Source organism: Perognathus longimembris, unplaced genomic scaffold (genome assembly GCF_023159225.1).
Source record: "Perognathus longimembris pacificus isolate PPM17 unplaced genomic scaffold, ASM2315922v1 HiC_scaffold_156, whole genome shotgun sequence".
Taxonomy (NCBI): Eukaryota; Metazoa; Chordata; class Mammalia; order Rodentia; family Heteromyidae; genus Perognathus; species Perognathus longimembris.
Genome location: NW_025956573.1, coordinates 1 through 8,269, shown reverse-complemented (window position 1 = coordinate 8,269; position 8,269 = coordinate 1). Strand labels below are relative to the sequence as shown.

Below are 8,269 nucleotides of genomic sequence, written 5' to 3'. Positions count from 1 at the left end.
TACCCTCCCTATTTTACTATTATTTATCCACACCATCTCTATTCCACTTCTTTACAACTTCCACCTACATTTCAACCCTTAAATACTTTACCATTTGCTTTCTATATCTTAAGGAAAGATCTTCAGCTCTTGGCAAAAAATATTCTTCTTGCATCCTGCCTCAATATTCCTGTTTAAATTTATCTCTTTTGGGGATGTTCCTTATGACCTTCTCCTTTGTGTTTCTTGAGGCCCATGTTAAATTTTTTTAATTTTTTTTTAGCAGTTCTGGGTCTTGAACTCATGGGCTCATTGCTGTCTCTGAGTTGTTTTCTTTGAGGATAGTGCTCTACTACTTTGAGCCACAGTTCCACTTGTGGCTTATTGATAATTACCTGGAGATAAGAGTCTCTAATACTTCCCTGCTTCGGAAAATTTCAAGCTGCAATTCTCAGGTCTCCTGAGTATCTAGATAAGGGTGAGCCTCCGGTGCTGGCCCATAATACCTGTTAACTTCATTGTCTTCTCATTTTTCTTTCTTTACAGCTTGCTCTTCCATTACCATATACCACTTTGGAATTATCACCTCCATGGCACAGGGATGTCCTTTATTAAATACAGTATGTGACAGCATTGAGGAGCCTTCACAGTTCATTCCTTGATTCTCATGCCTTCAGACCTTCCCACTGGTAACACATATGTCCTTCCCATTATTTTCATTCCCATTTCTAAAACCACTTTCCAAACCACTGTATTTAGAACGTGCTTTCCTCAGTGCTTAACATGAACCAGACCAAAACAAACAAACAAAAAAACACCAGGTAAGATTTGTCAATCTAAAGGGACACTAAGATTCAGGACCCTCTTTGGTGTCCTCTTTTGTGTGATGGTATAGCCTAGCTACTAGTATCTAACTTGGGAACCCAGTAACACAGCTCAGACAGGTATCATGATTCCATGTAACTGAATAATCTAATGGTCCAGATAAGGCTTTATGAGATCATTAACTATCTGAAGAACTTGGTGGATATTTAACCATGAAAAGGGAAAAAATTGGAATGGATTAACATTGATTTGGGACCACTAAAATGTAGCCAGGAGTCCTTTATTAAACCAGATCCCAGACATGAATACTGCAGAATTTTGCCAGAACAAATGTGTAGGCAGACATGTGGGCCTTTGCACTGTGCTATACTGCTTTGTCCTAGCTTTTGTTAATTATTTGTAAAACTTTCCTGCTTCCATTAAATTATCCTATAGAGTGAGCCAGCATCCAATCACTTTCTTACAAAACAGCTTAAATCTCCTTGGCACTACTCACAAGTCCTGAAAGCAGGGGTTGTAGACAACCCCGGTTGGGGTTTAAGTTTTCCATTAACAGACACCAATTAGCCTCATTTAAAATAAATTCCAAGATATATATCCCTGTGAGCCACATTAATATTTTTTATTCTTACCTAGAATCATTTCATACATGGTTGATTCTCCTAAACTACTATTTTCACAGAAAAGAAAACTGGACTTTAGTTGGGTGCAGTGACCAGCCCCAGTACACAGGGGTAAAAATTGGTGGAGAGAAATGATCGTGTGAAATTATACCTCCAAATCTTTTCTCTATCATAAAATCAGTAAGAAAACTGTCCAAACCAACAGAGTCCATTTTGCAGGACGTTCAGAAACAGAGCAAAATTTTCAGTGCAACTAGGAAAGTATTTGTTTCTTCAAGAGAAACAACTTGATCTTGCTAGACCAATGAGTTTTAAGTTTTTTAATTTGACTGAATTTATTCTTCCTTTTCCCAGCATTGAAGTAGCCTTGAAAATAGGGTCAGGCATTCTGCTAGCTTCAGGGTGGCAGTCACAAAGCACAGGGGATCCTTCTTTTTCTTTTTACCATTTGCTGTTCTCCACAAAATATAAGACATGGGCTGGGAATATGACCTAGTGGCAAGAGTGCTTGCCTCCTACACATGAAGCTCTCGGTTGATTCCCCAGCACCACATATATGGAAAACGGCCAGAAGTGGTGCTGTGGCCCAGGTGGCAGAGTGCTGCCTTGAGGGGGAAGAAGCCAGGGACGGTGCTCAGGCCCTGAGTCCAAGGCCCAGGACTGGCCAAAAAAAAAAATTATATATATATATGTATATATATGACATGCCTGCCTATATGATGTTCTGTGGGGACCCACCTATGTCACAGGACTTGCTATGTTTGAACTGTCTCAGAGCAGTATATCCAGCAGAGCTTTCTTCTGGAGATGATTTGCCAGAACAATTGTAGGAACAAGACTAAAAAGGAAAGTGTAGTAAGTGAAAACTTCCTAAATATGGTGGGAAAGTACTTATACAGAAAATCAGATAGACAAACTCAAGGGAGGATACACTTAAGGAGGTCCATACACATACATGTAATGAAAGTCTCAATGACATAGCAAGTAGTTTCTCATCAGAAACCAGGGAAGGCCAGAGATGTCATAGTGCTGAAAGCCATCAACGGTCACATAATCAAGAATTATTCAGAAACCTGTCTTTTGAAAATGTAAGCAAATTGAAACAATCCTAGACAAAGAATGAAGTCAAGAGGGGGATGGTGGTAGAATAATGAAAGAGCCTTTGATGGTAACCCAAATGAAGGCAAAAGGAGAGATTGTCAAGTATTAAGGTAAATGCAAGTGACACTTTTATGTTTGAAACTATGGAACTCAGTGACTATGTCCTAGTCCTAGATTTTATGGATACAGTCTTCATAGAAAAATAAACTGGGCAGAAGTCTGCAACTGAAGATTGAGATGTGATCCTAGGTTGTTGAGGTTGCTCCAAACTGGTCTTTGTGTGTCTGAAGCAGTCAGACTCCAAGAAGGCAAAAACAAAAACATGAACACAGAAAAATCAGTTGACTGAAGAAATGTAAAATTTTAAAATCAATGATTTTAAAAAGAATCTGTAACAGTGGGGCACCAGTGGCTCAGACTATAATCCTAGTTACTCAGGGGGCTGAAATGTGAGCATCTGGGATACAACCTAGCTGGTGGAAGAAAATCTCTGAGATATATCTCTAGGAGTGGAGATGTAGTTAAAAGTGTTAGAGTGCTAGCCTTGAGCAAAAATCTCAAGGGCAATGGCCCTTGAGTTCAAACACATACACACACAAAAACCAAAAGTCATGAGCAGCATTGCTATCTACCCTAGAGATAATTCTGTTGTCTTTTTATTTAATTCAAAGACACTATTTTCAATACCTTTATTAAGTTCTGCTAACTACACTATTTCCACCCATTCTAACAACTCCCAATTCCAGCAATTTTTGCTTTGATTTGTTTTGCCCACAAGATCAATCCTTTCTAATTGTAGAAATTGTCACAGCAGTCCTCCCAACTTTCAGTAGCTGGAAATACAGTGGTGTTACACACCGGTTTGATGGCAAAGAAGGAATGGGAGGTCATCTTAACCTTGCAACATGGCTGGCATCAAGTTTCCACATTGGCAGGAAGATTACTGGTGTGCTCAAACCAGATCCAACTGTTATTCAAAACTTCATTTCTACCCAAATTCCCCAACAAGATTTTAATCTGCAACATTCATGACCGAAGTGCAAGCAGTTTTATATGGGGAATGGGTCTCTTTTCTTCATTTTTCAAATTAAATTTAGTGGAAAAGTTAATCTTGTCTATTTCTACCATCCATCATTCTAAACACAATCAGAACTTAGCTGCCTCACAGAGTCCCATAGTTCCAACCGCCCCTAGGGACTGAGTCACGTGGGGAATATGACGTCATAAGTGATTCTGGAGTGGGAGTGGCTCTTGGGTCTCCTGCTTCCGGCTTCCTGCGTCAACGGAAGTTGCAGCCGCCATCTTATCGTCAGTCGCGAGCCCGAGCGAGGACGAAGGAGGCGTCTTCTGCGGCAGGGGCAACGAAGGCCTCACAGCGGCCGCGGAGGGGTAGGCCCAGGCCGCCGCTGTTGGTGGGGTGGCGCGGGTGTGTGGTGAGAAAAGTAGGGAGAGGGTGGCAGCCGAGCTTGATGCGGGCGACCTCACCCCGGCGGCCTCGGTACGAGGGCTTTCCTCCGCGCCCCACGCCCGAGCGGGGGGTATGGGAGGCCTTGAAGGGAGGGGCCTGGCCCGCGCCGGCTCCCCTGTGGCGGTTCCCAAGCTGCAGGGGCTGGAGGGGGCGAGGGAGGTGGAGTGCACCCGAGACTTGGGGTTCGCCTAACCAGCCGTCATTTGAGGCCCCGGAGACGTAGTTCCATTGCTCGAGAGCCATCCTGGGAATCTTGCCACAGCCACGTGCATGTCCGCCCGCACCGTGAGCGTGCAGTCTCAGACGCAGCCCGGGCGCTCGGAAACTCCGCCCACTCATGTACTTCATGTGCAGCTCCCCCCAGTGGGCTGTAGCTTCTCAGGACCATCGGCTTAGCCGACACACCTACTTAGCCATGGTAATGTGCCTTTAATTTTAAGACTCTCCTACGAGTCGGTCCTTCTGAGGGCCCAACTCAGGTAGTATTGAAACAGCCCCAAGCACTCCATTAATTTGTGCGGTTGAGATGATTAAAATGTCTTGACAGGGAGGGATTCATTCATTCAGCGAGGTAAGAAGACAAAGGAACAAACCATGGCTTGCTTTTCTGCATTCCAGGAGTGGCCAGATACCTAGGAGAGCCTTACCTACTTGGCTTCAGTTGCCTCTTTAAAAAAAAACAAGCAGGGTCTCTTGATGGTTTTGATCAGATATCACTCCCTCTTCCTGCCTTCCTACCCTGTCCAGAACTAAAGAAGAGGACCATGTGGACATGAACTGTATTTCTAGTTGCCCCCACCCCCACCCCTAGCTTGCCTTCACCGAAGCTTATTTGCCTGATAAGCTCTATCTGGGTCCAGGTTTTCTATCCAGATGACTTCCCTGGTGGTATTTTTCATGCTTACTACAATCAGAGGGTTATTTTCCCTAGGAAATGCCAAAATCCAAGACACCCAGGAATTTGGTCTGCCTCTCCCATTCCAGCTGTCACACTGGGTCAAAAAGTTGTTTCCTAGGGACCCATAGTATTTACCCTCCTGCAATTCTGTCTGCTTTTCGTGGTCCTGAGATAACTCTTAATAGTTCCGGGTGACCTAAAGATCCCAAGGTCCAAACCTCAGACTGGGAGTTGGTCGAGCACATAGTCCACCCACTGCCACTTCCACCAATTTCTAAAGGACCATCCCCTAGCCACCTGTCAGCTCTAGTGCCAACATACCTTAGCAGAGAGGCTCACACTTCCAAAACTTTATCTGGACCCTGCCTCTACTTTGAATGGCAGCTTTCACAAGGTTCATTGTGAGTGGTCAGAGAAACAATCCTGATAATGAATCCTCCTCAATGTTTATTACTGAACTTCTGGGAAGTCTGCATTGTCCCCTTTTCTACATCTGTAGACAAAACTTCTTACCGGGCTGGGGATATGGCCTAGTGGCAAGAGTGCTGGCCTCATATACATGAGGCCCTGGGTTTGATTCCCCAGCACCACATATACAAAAAATGGCCAGAAGTGGCGCTGTGGCTCAAGTGGCAGAGTGCTAGCCTTGAGCAAAAAGAAGCCAGGGACAGTGTTCAGGCCCTGAGTCCAAGCCCAAGGACTGGCAAAAAAAAAAAAAAGAAAAGAAAACTTCTAACCTAGCATGTCCTCTGGTCCTCTCTCATTAATCTAGGGTACATTTTAACAAGTGTTCTCCCCATTCCCAGGATTTCTGCCAACAGAAACGGCCTGCTCTTGTGTGCCTCAACTCCGATCCTCCTTAGACTCCAGATGCCCAGCACACCACTTTCTAAAGAAACGTTGATTTTCTGAGCCTAATTCTAACTGGGTCCCAACTGCTCCACTGCATGCTCTGTGGTGCTTGAAATGGCCTCTGGAACAGCTAAAGTGAGTGTCTTCTTTCTGAGAACTGGAATGTGGGATGGTTGAGTGGGTGGTGGGGCCGTACCTCTCCAGCCCCCCTTCTATTCATCAGCCCAGTTCCTACCACTTATCCCACACCACTGTTTCTCTGCACCTCTAGGAAATGCCAAAGTCCAGTGAAACACACATAGATGAAGGTCTTTACTCTCGGCAGCTGTAAGTGTCGCCAGGGATGGGGTTGACCTGTGGGAGGAGGCACAGAGTTGGTCCTGACACAGAGGTCCCATTTATGCAGGTATGTACTGGGTCATGAGGCCATGAAGCATCTCCAGACATCCAACGTGCTGGTATCCGGCCTACGGGGCTTGGGTGTGGAAATTGCCAAAAATATCATCCTTGCAGGGGTCAAGGCTGTCACCCTGCATGACCAGGGCACTGCTGAGTGGGTTGACCTGTCCTCACAGGTACTTCTTTCTGTGATTCCCTTTCCCTTGCTTGCCAAAGCTGCAGCCTGTCACAAGAGCAGTTTTATCTCAGTTCTGCCTTTGGCTATCCTCAGTTCTACCTTCGAGAGGAGGACATCGGTAAAAACCGAGCTGAAGTATCAAAACCCCGACTTGCTGAACTCAACAGCTATGTGCCTGTCAGCACCTACACCGGGCCCCTGGTGAAAGACTTCCTTACTGGTTTTCAGGTATCACCTCCTTTAAAGAATTATAAATCAACTTCTCTCCCTCTCTATCGCAGTCTGTCTGATTCTCTGGTTCCTCTCTCTTACTGTCCCTCTTTCAAGCTCTCACTCCTTCTGGAATTGTCTCTCTCCCCTTGTAATTCAGTAGGCTCCCTACTACATGAGCCACATCCTCATTCATTTTGTCTGGCTCTTAAAGATTTGTCAGATGTGCTAGCACTATGTGGTGAGGATATAGAGGAAATTTGTCTTTGGGTTTGTCATTGGTGGCAGGGGAGGGTTCATACATTTTCCTAGACATGCACGTATGGGTCTATACATTGTGGTAATAGTCATGAGAAACGAGCTCTGTAGCCAAACTGCCGTGGTGTATAGTCTTGAGCTCTTGTAACCATGTGGCCCTGGTAATGTCCCTTAAACTTACTTCTGCCTGAATTTCCTGTCCATAGAACATGAAAATTATATGTCTTCCTTGTAGAGATTTTTTGAGGATTGATCTGAGGGTTCATTAAGTAGAATGCACAGAGGAATGCTTATCCTCTACCCTGTGGTGTCTGAGAGGGCTAATTCATGTTGGTGAACTGGGAGGGATATGGAGATAGAAATTTCCTCAAATGATGTCTGAAGAGGTTTTGTGTTTTTTTTTAAGAAGTGGGAGACATAATGTGTATTGGGAGGTAGCCCCATGGTTGGACTAGAAATGTTCATCTCTTGTGGCCCAACAGGGTGGCAAGTGGGTGTTGGTATATAACTGCCAAAGTATTGTTCAGCTCTGTTGTTCTTCTTGACTGGTTTTGTGCAGGACTTTTTTTTTTTCATTTTTTACTGATGTTTCCATTATGGAAGAAGGCCGAGCAGGGAAAATCTGGGTGTTGTCCCTTCTTCTTTCTTTTTCCCTTTTCCTGTCACTCTTTAGTCTGTCATTCCCTCACCAGTAGTATCAGGTCCTCAGTTGGAGCAGGGAAAATCTGGGTGTTGATTTCCCTTTTTCTTCCTTTTTCCCTTTTCCTGTCACTCTTTAGTCTGTCACTCCCTCACCAGTATCAGGTTGTCAATTGGAGCCTATTGTCTTTACAGGTGGTGGTTCTCACCAACACTCCTCTAGAGTATCAGCTGCAGGTGGGTGAGATCTGTCATAACTGTGGAATCAAGCTGGTGGTGGCAGACACCCGGGGCCTGTTTGGGTGAGTGCCTGTTCCTCTTCCTTCTTCATACCATGCCATATCCCCAGCCTAAGAGCCTCCCACTGCCTTCTTCCTCCTCCATCCAACTTTTCAGTTCTGTCTGTTCACTCCTGCATGGCAGAGGAGCCACCTGATTCCTGCTGGTGATAGTCAAGTTTGTTTAGCATGTGTTCACTCTGCTTTGATGGGCCAGAGAGTGCCTTGTGCACTATCTCATGCTCTGTTCCTCTCTTCAGGCAACTCTTTTGTGACTTTGGTGAGGAAATGATGCTGGTAGATTCCACTGGGAACAACCACTCAGTGCAATGGTTTCTATGGTCACCAAGGTAAGGAGGCATGCCCTGGGAGCTCTTGTAGACAGGTGCATAGTGACCACCTTTCCCGTCCACAGGCACTTTGAGTGTGTCTGCTTCTAAATGTTTCTCCTTTTCCGAGCAGGATAATCCTGGGGTTGTCACCTGTCTGGATGAATCTCGGCATGGATTGAGAGTGGCGACTTTGTGTCCTTCACAGAAGTTCAGGGCATGAGTGAACTGA

At 45.1% G+C, this 8,269-nt stretch overlaps 1 pseudogene; it reads left to right on the top strand.

The window, feature by feature from the left end:
• Positions 1 to 6,020: 6,020 nt before the first annotated feature.
• Positions 6,021 to 8,260, top strand: LOC125344565 (annotated as a pseudogene).
• The last annotated feature ends 9 nt before the right edge of the window (positions 8,261 to 8,269 follow it).